Below are 13,070 nucleotides of genomic sequence, written 5' to 3'. Positions count from 1 at the left end.
ACCATGGCAACCTTACTATATAAACAAATCAGGATTGCCCCAGAATGACTTAGATGTCAATAATACAGCAGTGTCCAAATATAGTTAGTAAAGCAATAAGCAATACTCAACTATATAGCTTAAAGAATAATTTTAGGTAAGTGCATTTCAAACACCACAGTTTCAAATATTCTGAAAACTGAAGTTAGTCCTTCCTGATCACAGACTTGTAAGCTGAAAGCAAATATAATTTGTTTTAGTTTTACGTTGATACAAGTATTAGTATTCTCAAATACCACCAGTTTAAAACAGCAGAAACTTATCACATGCTGACTGTTAATAATGGGTAAAAGGATGAATGACTTTATACCCTAAATGCATGTATGTAATAAATTACACCAAATAAAGAAACTAAATATTTATAAAGTCAAGCAAATTACCTAAAGGAATAAAATGCAGTGTAACCTGTTGTGTAGCTAAGGTGTCACATATATGATAAATAGTTCAGCATGTATGAAAAATAACAAGTGGAGACTTTTACTTCCAAAGGCTTTACTATAAATAGATGAAAAGTAATATACTTAACATGTTTTCGTGGGGCACTACCTTATCTTAACTGCAATTTGTGGAGATTCACCCTGCATCCCCACAACTTATACGCACCAATACAAGTCTGCAGTACAACACAGTAAATGGAATGTCTGATTTTTCAGGAAAATTAAGTACTTTACTGCCTGCAATGAAGTGTGACCTTGAAATTAGTATATTTAGTTAGAAGGTATAAGGGAGAAGGACAGAATGAAGCCTCCAGGAAACACATCATATAATTTGACTCCATGTTTATTTGGTTGTAGCTACACTTTGAAAGTCTAATGTTATATAACAAGATATTTTGAGAATTAATATTTGATTTTTTTGTGCTTTGCTTTCAGTGTCGTTATTTATGCCTTGCACTCATATGGTCAATACATCACTGGAGAGAGCCACAGCACAACACTTTGCCATTATTAGAGGAATATCAGCAGTGTAGCAATGTCTCAAGTTCAGCTGGGTCTTCCATAATTTAGTACTTGCACAGTATTTATAGTAAGTCAGGCAGTGCTGCCCCAGTAACAGTAGGATATTATTATGCTGCTATTGCCTTTATGTTATCATTAACAAGCTGTGGCTATGTCAGCAGTGCAGGACTGTCACAAAATCACTAGAATTATTAAAGGTGCATGACTGCCAAAGTGTCAATGAGACATTAGTAATTTAGCTTTGCCCTATATCACTAGCATATCTGTTTTGTACCACAATGGTGCAGCACCACAAGACATATTGCATTTGCTGCATCAGTATCACTAGTGCATTCGTAGTTCATAACCGCTTCAATATCTTTGGATATTGATACTTCATTAAGTGCTGCTAAGATACCAGGGGTGTATGGGTGCACATATATCACTAAATGTTAGTGATGTGCTAAGTTTTTCTTAATACCATTCACATCAGTAATTTACTAACTATACCGCAATATTATAGTTCAGTAGTTTAATAGTTCAAGTAAAACTGGGTTAGGGCTGTAGGCCAATTAAAATACAGGCTCCATAACTACAGAAAAAACTTTGGAGCTCACCCATATATCTAAATGTTTTTTTAAAAAGTTGTAATGAACTAGATTGATGAATGAACAGAGGTAACCTATTCTGCAGATACACCATTGAATACCTACATTTGTCAACTCTGTACACATGGCTAGCTCCTTTAGGAGTTCTAAGTATCCAATAATTCAATGTTTAACACTAAAGCTCTTCATTCATTAAAGCTCAGCATGCTAAGCAGTTCCCCCACAAATACCTGTAACTAACAGAGAAAAGACCAAGACTGTCTAACCTAGAATAGTACGAATTGATACTAAATTCATATTATTGGACTTCAATAGTATAGTAATTGTACCCCAGTATAATTAGACATTATTAGTTTGTAATTTGTACCCCAGTATCATTGTAGACATCAGTACTGTACTAACTGTACTCAAGTATCATAGACATCAGTACTGAACTAGCTGTACTCAAGTATCATATACGTCAGTACTTACTAACTGTACCATACTACAATTAGACATTGGTAATGTAGTAACTTTACCATACTACAATTAGACATCAGTAATGTACTAAGTTTATTTAAGTATCATAGACATCAGTAATGTAGTAACTGTACCATACTACAATTAGACATCAGTAATGTAGTAACTGTACCATACTACAGTTAGACATCAGTAATGTAGTAACTGCACCGTACTACAATTAGACATCAGTGCTTTGCTAACTGTTCTCAAGTATCATAGACATCAGTACTGTACTAACTGTACTATACTACAGTTGACATCAGTGCTTTACTAATTGCACCAGACTACTATAAGACATCAGTAGTGTACTAAGTGTATCCCACTATCCTTAGACATCATGAGGGTGAAAACCATACAGCAAATTCATTGGACGTCATCAAACATTTGCGGAGGCATTCCACATGGGCCAAAGCTGCTTATGGTATGGGCCCATTCTCATATGCACTTATGTACATACTGTATGTACAGCGTGGCAGCAGCTAGCTGATCATGAATGCTTGTGTCTGTTTTGTTTATTTATACAAACTGCAGTATCAGGACTAGACAGTAGAGTTGTTGGTTCACAGCAATTCCAGTTAGGTTGTTAGATGAAGTGCATTCTGTGTAGAATCTGCATGCACTCACTGTCCTCCAGTTTCCTCCAACAGCCCAAAAACACACTGTAGGTGACTTAGCAATACTTTAATTTGTCCACAGGTGAATGAATGTGCATGTGTTTGTGTGTGTGAGTCTTGAAATGACTGGAGTCATATCCAGTATCAGATGAGTGCTGGAACAGATTTTGGCATCCCTGTGACTCTGTACTGGATTAGGTATGCAGTCAGAGAATAAATGATCGGCTTGCCTTGTGCTACATTTAGGTCCTCCTAACTACTGGGTGACAGAAAATCTTTTCGATGTTCACATTTAAAAGACGGGCTGCCATTTCAAAAATGCAGCTGGGCATTTTTGAAATCTTTTTATGTTGCTTTGAACTGAAAATATGATGCAGGAAACAGTGAGCTGGTAAACTGAGATATGCAATTTGGCCTAATAATGTTAATGTGTACCTAGTGGCTGTATTTAATAAAAAAAACACAATGGTTCCACATAGCAACACACTTTAATAAAATAATAAATAAAATTCCAAACTGGTAAGCACTTTCACGGATTAACACTGCTTCATCAGACCATAAAGTAGATAAGAATGAACTGCAATTGAATAGTTCTTCAGGTACAAATGAACCAATAAGGTGCTACATTGTGTTGAAGCAGTAGTAGAATAAACCAATCAAACATACCTAAACATACACATATTAGAACATCAATATATTTACAAACACCTACCAAAGCTTTAGAAAAAAATTCATGAAGGAATAAAAATTCCTGCACATACACCTAATGTATAAGAAACATACAATAAATATATTAAATATAAATTATATATATATATATATTATATATATATATATATATATATATTAAAAGATATTGGTATCACTAAAATCACTTCACTAGTAGACACATACCTAAATTTAATGAAAATGCAGAAATATTTAACAACAAAAAATGTTATATGTATATTTATATTTCAAACTTTTTAAAATTATATATAAATACCTACGTCTGCATATATACACTTTAATGTTTAAGAGCACTAGCTTTCAAAAAAGGTTTCAAAGAAACCTTACTATTCAGGCGTAGTGGCTTTTCATCCTGAAAGAGGCATATCCATTTCTGTTCAACAGCTTCAGTGTTGTTTCTCAGATCGCCACCTCTTTTATTAGCATACATAATTTCCAGGACTAGAAACTTAAACTTATGTGCTGGACCTTCTTTAGCCATATGCATGGCCAAAGCACTGCTATCCTTAACATTTCTAATGTCTCTTAAGTGTTCCAAAATTCTGTCCTTGAAAAGTCGATTAGTCTTACCAACGTAAAATGAAAAACATTCTATGCAGTAACAAAAATATACCACATTTTAAGTCTGACACTCAGCATAGAATGCCACATCAATCTTAAACCCCACCTGCAGATACATAAACTGGCTTCCCATGTGTATGTGAGCACATGCCATGCATCTCCTACAGGCATATGTCCCAGATCTATCTGACTGGACACGTTTCTGGAAACCTAAGGGCCTATAGCATAGATGACTTTTCAAAGATCTGTTATTCCTAAAAGTGAAACTGGGTTCATTTCCTATCACTCCTTTCAGTTCCTGAACAGTCAAAAGAATATCCCAGTTGTTCTTAATCACATCACACACCATACGTATGTTACTTGCAAAGGTTAGGGGCATCCTAATTCTATCATTAGTATCAGTCCTTGTTTTCAATGTAGTAGTCACATTGGTAGTGTCAGATCCCTGCACATCCAAGGGCATGTTACTGTAGTAGGGTCTACATCTACCCTGTCTTTCCTTCCAAGCTTCTTTTATCTGAAAATTAATCACACTTGCTTGCTTGTCGAGCTGGCACCTTGGCGTTTCGTAATAATCTACTGCCAATCATTAGCGGACCGGAGTTCCACTGTGGCGACCCCTTACTGGGAAAAAGCCGAAAGACAAACAACAACAACATTCTTATCCCTATTTAACTCTTCCAGAGACTCTGCACCAATGCTTTAGCCCCACTGGAGGATTTAGCTAAAACAGAATACTTGAAAAGAAAGGCAGCTGTAGAGGTCCAGCTCCATCCATCTATTTTGTCTTGAACTGCAGCTTTCTGAATGATTCTTTATAGTGCATGCATGACCTCACTAAACAGACTTTCTACAGTGTTTGCATTCATTTTTATCAGGTCTCCATCCATTTACAAAGTCCAGCTATTTAGATTACAGGAGATCATTAATGAAAGTGCTAGGTGAATTTTGGTTTAACATATATCCTGAGTTCTAGTATATGGAGGGTTTTTTTTTTTACAATTGGAATAATTCTAAAGCTGCTGTACTGATTTACTTAATTTGTAACATGTTAAACCTACAAACTTAAAGAAGTTGTTTCTGTTCTTTTAAGTAGTCACAAAAGCTAGGCAGTCTCTTTACAACAAAACATACGAATACCAAAAAACACCACTTTCCGGACTCCACTGTACAAAAAAAGAACAAAATAAAGATTGATACTGTGACAGAGGAGTAAAAGTAATAGCAAACAAAATGGACCATATATAGGTACACTTCACATATCAATGTAAATATGAATTAACCAGAAATATATAGGAATCTCAAAAAGGTAGCAGGATAGACATCTTACTTGCAGAGTATGTCTCTAGACATCAAAGGGCAGAAAAGTGGAAAAGTCTGGTGAATTAGCAGAATAATATGCGACTTGGACAACAGAATGTGCAGTTCTCAGAACACTTAGGCTGGGAAAGGAAGAAATTGAAAATGATCCCCCATTACAGAAAGGGGATCACCTGATAAAGAAATCATATCACTAAACCGATCATCCCCACTTCTTTACAAAGCAGAACAATTAAGACAGCACATGAGTCTCACCGATGGCTAACTTACTAGAGTATATGCCGAACAACTTTAGGCTTTCAGGTAAGCAGTGGAGTATCACTGTACCATTTTAGATATCAAAACTGGCAGAAGACAGACAGTTATTAGCACTGATTACTACTGGCCATTCAGCAGTATCTTCTCTTCAATAGGGATGAGCACTCTATACATGCCATAACAGCAACAATGCCTTTCATTTAAGTCAAAACTGCTATGCTTGTAGTAAATGTTTTTCCTCAATGTCTGGCATTCCTTCACCCCTCAAATCTGATAATGAGACACATTTTAATTGCATCAAACTGCAATGATTCTGCTGTAACTTAGCCATTCATGGCATAAGAGCACTGTAAAACAGTTATTGGTCAGCACAGGCAGGGCAGTCTGATTTGCAAAAAACAGGTGTTCAAAAAACAAGTTTGCTGCATTCTGTGGTGATACTGATTTTCCAAAGGAAAATAAATGGCAAGACACAAAGATAGTGTATTAACCATCAAAATACAAAAATACCAGCACTGGCTAGCATAACATTAACAGATGAGGATACTGCAATGAAATGAAAATCATGTGTAGGCATGAGTATTGCACTAATAAACTGTGAAGGTATGGTATGGGTAGTACATTATCGATATCTGCAGGTCATGGATAGTGTACCAATATACAAAATATACAGATGTGAGTAATACACTATCTAGTAAAATGTGTGAACAGAAAGTGCGCTAACTCACAAAATCTGCAGACCTGGAGAGTTTATAGGCTAGCAAAACATGTAGGTATCAGTAGTGCACTAACTAGCAAAGTGTGTAGATACAAAGTGCACTAACTCAGAATATCTGTGTACATGGATAGTGCACTAACTAACAAAATGTGCAAATATGGGCAGTGCAATAACTTGCAAATTGTGTATAAACTCAGAGGTCTAGCTCACAAAATGTGTAAAGATGGCTAGTATATTAAGAAGCAACGGGTCTACATTAGAACATTGAAATTTCATTATTTCAAATGTTCTAACATCGACCCCTATTCAGCGAATGCTGAAAATAGAGAAACGACACATAACCAAATTTTTTTCTAGGGAAAGAATTCGGTTGTCCATTTCTCTATTTTCAGCACTGTGGTGGAAAGTTACGGGCCAGGTTCAGGTAAGTGTGCGATTGGGCATGGGTTAGGTGAGTTAGGGTTAGGTCGTGGGTCAGGTAAGTATGCGATTGTGTGGATGTGAGGGTTAGGTCGGGATAGGTGAGTTAGGGTTAGGGCGTGGGTGAGGTGAGTGTGCGATAGTGACAGACCTTAGGGTTAGGGTTTGAGTTAAGGTAAGTGGATAGTTAGTGGTGTTTGTACAGTTTAGTGTAGGGTTAGCTGCTAGATTTTGGGTGTATGTGTTTGGATTGCTGTTTGTTTGGTGTGCTTGTGTTGTGTGTATGTGTTTTGGAACAGCAAATTTTTTCCCTAGGAAAAAATTTGCTGTTCTGAATGTTCAATGTTGTCAGCATTCACGGACTAAGGGTCAATGTTAGAACATTCGAAATAATGAAATTTTGATGTTCTAATATAGACCCAGTAGCAACATATAGATAGAAATAGTGCACTATTAAAACATAAACACAGTTTGCAGTAATTCACAAAACATGTAGACATGGATAGTGCACTAACTAGCAAATATGTAAATATAACTTGCACTAACTCACAAAAATGCACTAAAACATAACGTGTATAAACACACAGAACACTAACTCACAACATAACTAGACATGGATGATGCATTAACTATCAAAATGCAAATGTGGATAATGCACTAACTAGCAAAAATGTGTAAACATAATGTCCACTACGTGACAAAATATGTAGACACTGACCGTGAGCTAACTAGCAAAATATACGTGGTGCATTAATAAGCAAATTGTGTAAATACAATGTACTGTTTTGAGAAAACTGCCCCGTCATGCTGAGTGAACATGTATGATGTGTGGCCATGCTCAGGGTATCTGTGATTCAGAGACACATGTACAACTAGTGGTGAATGCCAAGCAGTAGGGTCAGGAGCAATATATACTACTGTACATATAATGGCATATTAATGGGTACTATTATTAAAATAAGTACCATGATGCATGGAAATGAGGCGTAACAAGATAGTAGAGTGATTCATAAGCATAAAAAAGCTGAGCCTCGGAGCTGGACATGCTGTATAATTGAACTTGTATGAATGTTTATGTTCATGATATGGGAACTGCTATATAATGTTAGGGATTACTACAGCATTAGGAAATGTGTAACTGCAAGAAGCTTTTATTACTGCTGCTGTTGCTGCAGTGAATAACAGTGAATGTCATCATTCCCAGAGATGCAGTGTCATCTGACCTTGTTTAGCAATTCATGGACTCCACAATACCGAGATTGTGGACCAGCACTCTATGGATAGGGACACCGTGTGAGAGACTGTGGACGTGTTTCAGCTTCAGCTGCAGACCTAGTGGAGTCATGAAGAACATACTACATGCATTAGACACAGGTAGCTTTCAATAACCTGCTGGGGACACAGTGAGAGTATCTCAGGCATCTTCATTGAGACCATGAAGTTCTTGATGCCAAGCTTCAGCATGTGGGGAAGCATATGTAGTTCCTGCATTCCACACAGGAGAGAGTGAATACCATGTGTGAAGTGTAGGATATAGCCCATTTCCCTGAGGTACTTGTTAACGTAAACTTTATCTGCATTGAAGTAAAAGCTCCCCATGGTGAGCTGGGAAGGAGGTACATGAACTGCAAAAAGTATCACTGCTTCAGCTGGCAGGTGGTCTGTAATGCACAGGGTATCATCTACAATATGTCTGCAGGCCATCCAGCCAGTTATTATGACTCCCACGTATAGCACACATGTGACCTGTACTAATGTTTTGCGAGGGGTGACTTCCTGAGGGGCATCTTGTTGGTGATGCTGGAAATGCCCTGGAATTCTGGCTGATGACATCCATCAGAATCCCACTAAATTAAACATACCAGGAGTGCAGACATGCTAAATCAAAACAAGAAACACTATTAAGTGTATGTCTGAGCTGCTGTAAGCACACTTTTGCTATCTGGATTGATCCAGTGATGGTCTTCAATGTGTTTTCTTGGCATACATGCAAAATATTTTCAGTGTGTGCAGTGTCATGCAATATCATATTTAGAAGGCAGTTACATCAGGGTGGGTACTTGCAGAATTAGCAGTCCAAGGCTCACAAGGCAGACAAGGATTTGGTGGGGAAGCCAGCAGCAGGGGATGATCATGTCAGGTAGAGGAGGGTGCAGTATGTCATGACATTGGCAAAGAGTTAGTGACTTGCACTTAGCTTCAACATGTAGTACACCAGATTAAAGCAGATATATTAGAGTAAAAGTGATGCATACAAAGCCTGGAAACTGGTCATGCTGTGCATCAGTAATAGGCCTCCCATATAATCAGAAGTGTAGCTGGCTCAGCCATCACCCTGTGTCAGTATCATGAACCATCGCCCAGCTCTATCAGCAAAACAAAAAAAGAAAAAAGCACTTCAACATAACAAGCTGATCACTACAGTTAGATCCATACTCCCCAGCTTTTCCAGTGAAGAGCAAAAACTATAATAAGACATCAGATCCATGCCCCCCACCATTGCCCCAACCATTCAGGTCCCACTTCTCTGCCCTCTCCCTGACCCTCCTTCCACACATTTTATTTAAAAAATAATAATTTCTTTTTTTACACTTTAGGAAACTGCTTGCAGCAAATGTAACAAACATTTGCTACAGTTTATACCCTAACTACATGGAGCTCTACAGTGCTCGGGTTTTAGTTAAAAAAAGAGATTTTTTTAACCTTTAAACTGTAGCCAACTGCTTGCTACAATATAACAAGCAATTGCTACAGTTTAGAACACACACAGAGTGCTACAGTGCCCAGGTTTGACCAAAAATGCAATATTGGGTTTTAAAAGCCAGTATTGCATAAAAAAGACATCTAGTTTGGCTGATCACACCCCCAACACTTTGCAGCCCCTCCTCATCCTAGCCACACTACTGCATGTAATAAATTACAAAGGGCAGGACACATTTATCATCACTTTCATAGGTGGTGGAGGGGAGCACATGTGTAGATGTTTTTCACAGGGAAATGAGTGAGGATTATTAAAATAAACCACAGTATTGTAATTATGGGCTTTCATTGAATGTGTATGTGTTGGGAGAGGGCTTAATTTAAAAGGCGTTTTGAAGGGTCACTGTCAGTAGAAGTGCATGTATGTGCTGTATGGACTGTGTTGGTGTGAGTGTGTGTCTGCTGGGACACAACGTCAGCAGTATTTTCAGCCCTGTGGCTCAGTGTAGAGGCCGTGACTTCATGAGCATGTAACTGCTAAGACCTATCAGGGTCATTAAAATCATAGCCTCTAAAAGAGTTTGTGTTGAATGATTGGAGAACTGCAGTTGTCATCCCTCTGTACAACGGCAGGCCATCCACAGAGCCAGGTTACTATTAACTCATAAATCTGACTAGTCTCATATGTAAAGCCATTGAAATAATTATCATGGCAATGATAAATAATGACATTGCAAACCTTCAGACACGAGATCCATGCCACTCGGTTTCATCAAGGACAGGTCTTGTCTGCTCAAATGGTAGACTTCTTTGAGAAGGCCATCAAAGCAGTGGACGAGGACAAAATGGTGCATACAGCCTATCTTGACCTGGCCAAGGCATTCAACACAATATCTCTCTCAGGCATTACAGACAAGCTCACATGACTAGGTATAAACCCCTACATCACCCACTGGATAGCCAGGTGGCTCACAGATTGAAATCAAGAAGTCAGGATAGGGGAGTCTACCTCTCCAAAAAGGCCAGCTACTAGCTGAGCACACATGGGTATGCATATGTGAATGCCGTTCCAAAAGCTCAGTCCACACACACGTGCAGTAAACAACCTTAAATGACAGTCAAAACAGGGCTAAAATGTGAATGTGAGCAGATGACTTTCCGTAAAGAACTTCAGGGAATCTTTATCTCACTTTTCACAAAGACTTCCTATATCCAACATCTGCAAATTAGATCATCATGAGTGCAACAAAAGATGGAGGACTTAGAAAAATGGGCACAGAGGAGAACAACTTCACAATAATATGGTTCCCAAATATATTGACAGCTAAAACCCACTGGCTTACATAAAAAAATTAGCTTTGTCATCTTTTGGGAACTACATCCAGTCCAGTGATTAAAAAAGCACACAGGATTAACTAAAAAAAAACTGTAATTGGGGTTATCTAGGCATCTTATTGTAAGATGTTTAAGGTATTTAAGCAGACAGGTAATCTTAAATAAAGCCTGCGATACTCGTCAGCTCATGATGTTTGGCAGAGATCATGATGAGCTTGCAGCTCACAGTGCAGTAATGTGTAACAGAATTAAGTCGATGGCACCCTTCCTCTGGAAATATTTTGAGTTGGGTTACTCAGTGCAGTTAAGATTTCCTGCAACAGTTCACCCATCAAATAATAATGCAGAAATACCCTTTAACTCTCTGCAAGAGGTAGAGCAGTTTATTAAAAAAGTGGTGCAGCAAAAAAAAAGGGAATTATACTGATGTATTACAATAACCATGTATACTCTCCAGTGCTCCAGTGTACAAAATATATATATATATATATATATATATATATATATATATATATACATATATATGCCACTAACTGGTACTAGGAAATATAAAACCCAGCTATAAACCACTCTAGTCTGCACTAGCAATAGGTTTGTTCCACCCACACAAGTGGAAGGATATCTGAACAACCGTGAAGGGGCTGATTTGCTGGAATAGAAGATCAAGTTATAAAACTTAATGAAAATGGAGCAATTATGGACAGGGTTCCTTCCCACTGGACCAGACAGCCAATGGAGGGAAATGAACTGACTTCATGGTGGGAACAAAGTCATATATACAACAAATGGCAAAAGAGGGTGAGCCACAACACACTGTCTTATGACAGTGTTTGCTCCACAGAGAGCAGGGCTAAACATAAAGGGTGAAAAGAGATTTGTCATTAGAGTAATACACCTTCTTTTCTTTTTCTTTCTTTTGTACGGATGACCAGATGCTAAATCAAAGCAGTGGGTTACTTTACTTGTTACTTTTGCTTTTACATGTATTGCTCCACACTGAAAACATTTAGAATGAGAGTGGAATTGACCTGCTTTGATTGTTCTATGATGGAGCAATTTTCACATACCAATACTGCACTTGTATGAGTGACATGGAAGGCTACCTTTCAGGTAAACACTCGAGAAGCAAGATCTGTAGCTTTCTTTGCAGCGTGCTTGCTCTGATCAATGCTTCCAGTAAAGTTGATATCTATCTCTTTTCTTGTTACAGATTTCACTAATAGTGCTAATAGTTTTAGAAAGCCTTTTTGTTTATATTATACAACTTGACAACTATACTTAGATAGCAAATACAATTTTATAGTTCAACAACAAGGTTAGTCTCTTTTTTATCTCTTTTAGTCTCTTTTAAGTAGTTATAATACTTAAAGAGAAATGATACTTTGGCAGAAGACACCAGGGAGTATGCAGAACTACAATGTCTATGCTGGAATGTTAAAGAAAGATAGAGGTATGGGTTTTATGAAGGCTTTTAATGGGACAATACACTGTAGCTCTGTGTCTAGTTCCAAGAGGGGCCTAGCAGTCCTATTTCATCATTTGTTGAAATGAGAGGTCAAGAAAGAAATAAAAGACACACAGGGGAGGTGGACAGTTTTACAAACAGAGACAAGCATTGGGTTAATTATTTTGGGAAACTATTATGGTTCTAACATGTATAACCCTTTCATATTAAAAGATTGTATTCAAGCCATCATGCCATCAAAGAATGGGACATATGTGGTCTTGGTTGGGGGTTTTAATACAGTAATGAACCTGGAATGGACAGGCTACCTGGAAGAACGCACAAAGCCAAAACACATTTGAATGATATGTTGTAATATTTAGATGTAATGGATGCATGGTGGGCATGCCAGCCTGTACTTTGGTCAGGAATGTCATGAGGAATAATTGGGCTATTTTTAAAACTGATGACGACACCCTTAATATATTAGGTGAAGCTCAGCAGTTTATATATAAGGTGGATAAAAATATTAAAACTATTCTGGAGAGTGATAAGATGAGGGGTAAATGTAATTCTGAATGGCATTTGACTCTGGTTCCACAAAATGTTGGAAGTGTAATTTCTGTCATTATATTTATGAGAAAGTGACTATTAGCTTAAGGAATTTTTGTGGTACGAAAATTAGTTTTGAGAATGGCAATTGTGACACCAGAGGATTAATATATTTAGCAGTTTGTCACACCTGCAAGTCCTTCTACATGGGAAAAACCAAATATAAACTGTGTATGAGGATTTACGGACAAATCTATGACATTAGGAAAGAGAATGTGAATCATGCCTTTTACAACCATTTCCATAACCAAGTTTGGGTTTGGTGTCTTGGAA

This window comes from Protopterus annectens, chromosome 12.part0 (genome assembly GCF_019279795.1).
Source record: "Protopterus annectens isolate FY-2018-M chromosome 12.part0, PAN1.0, whole genome shotgun sequence".
Classification (NCBI taxonomy): domain Eukaryota; kingdom Metazoa; phylum Chordata; order Ceratodontiformes; family Protopteridae; genus Protopterus; species Protopterus annectens.
Note: the sequence above shows the minus strand (reverse complement) of the source record.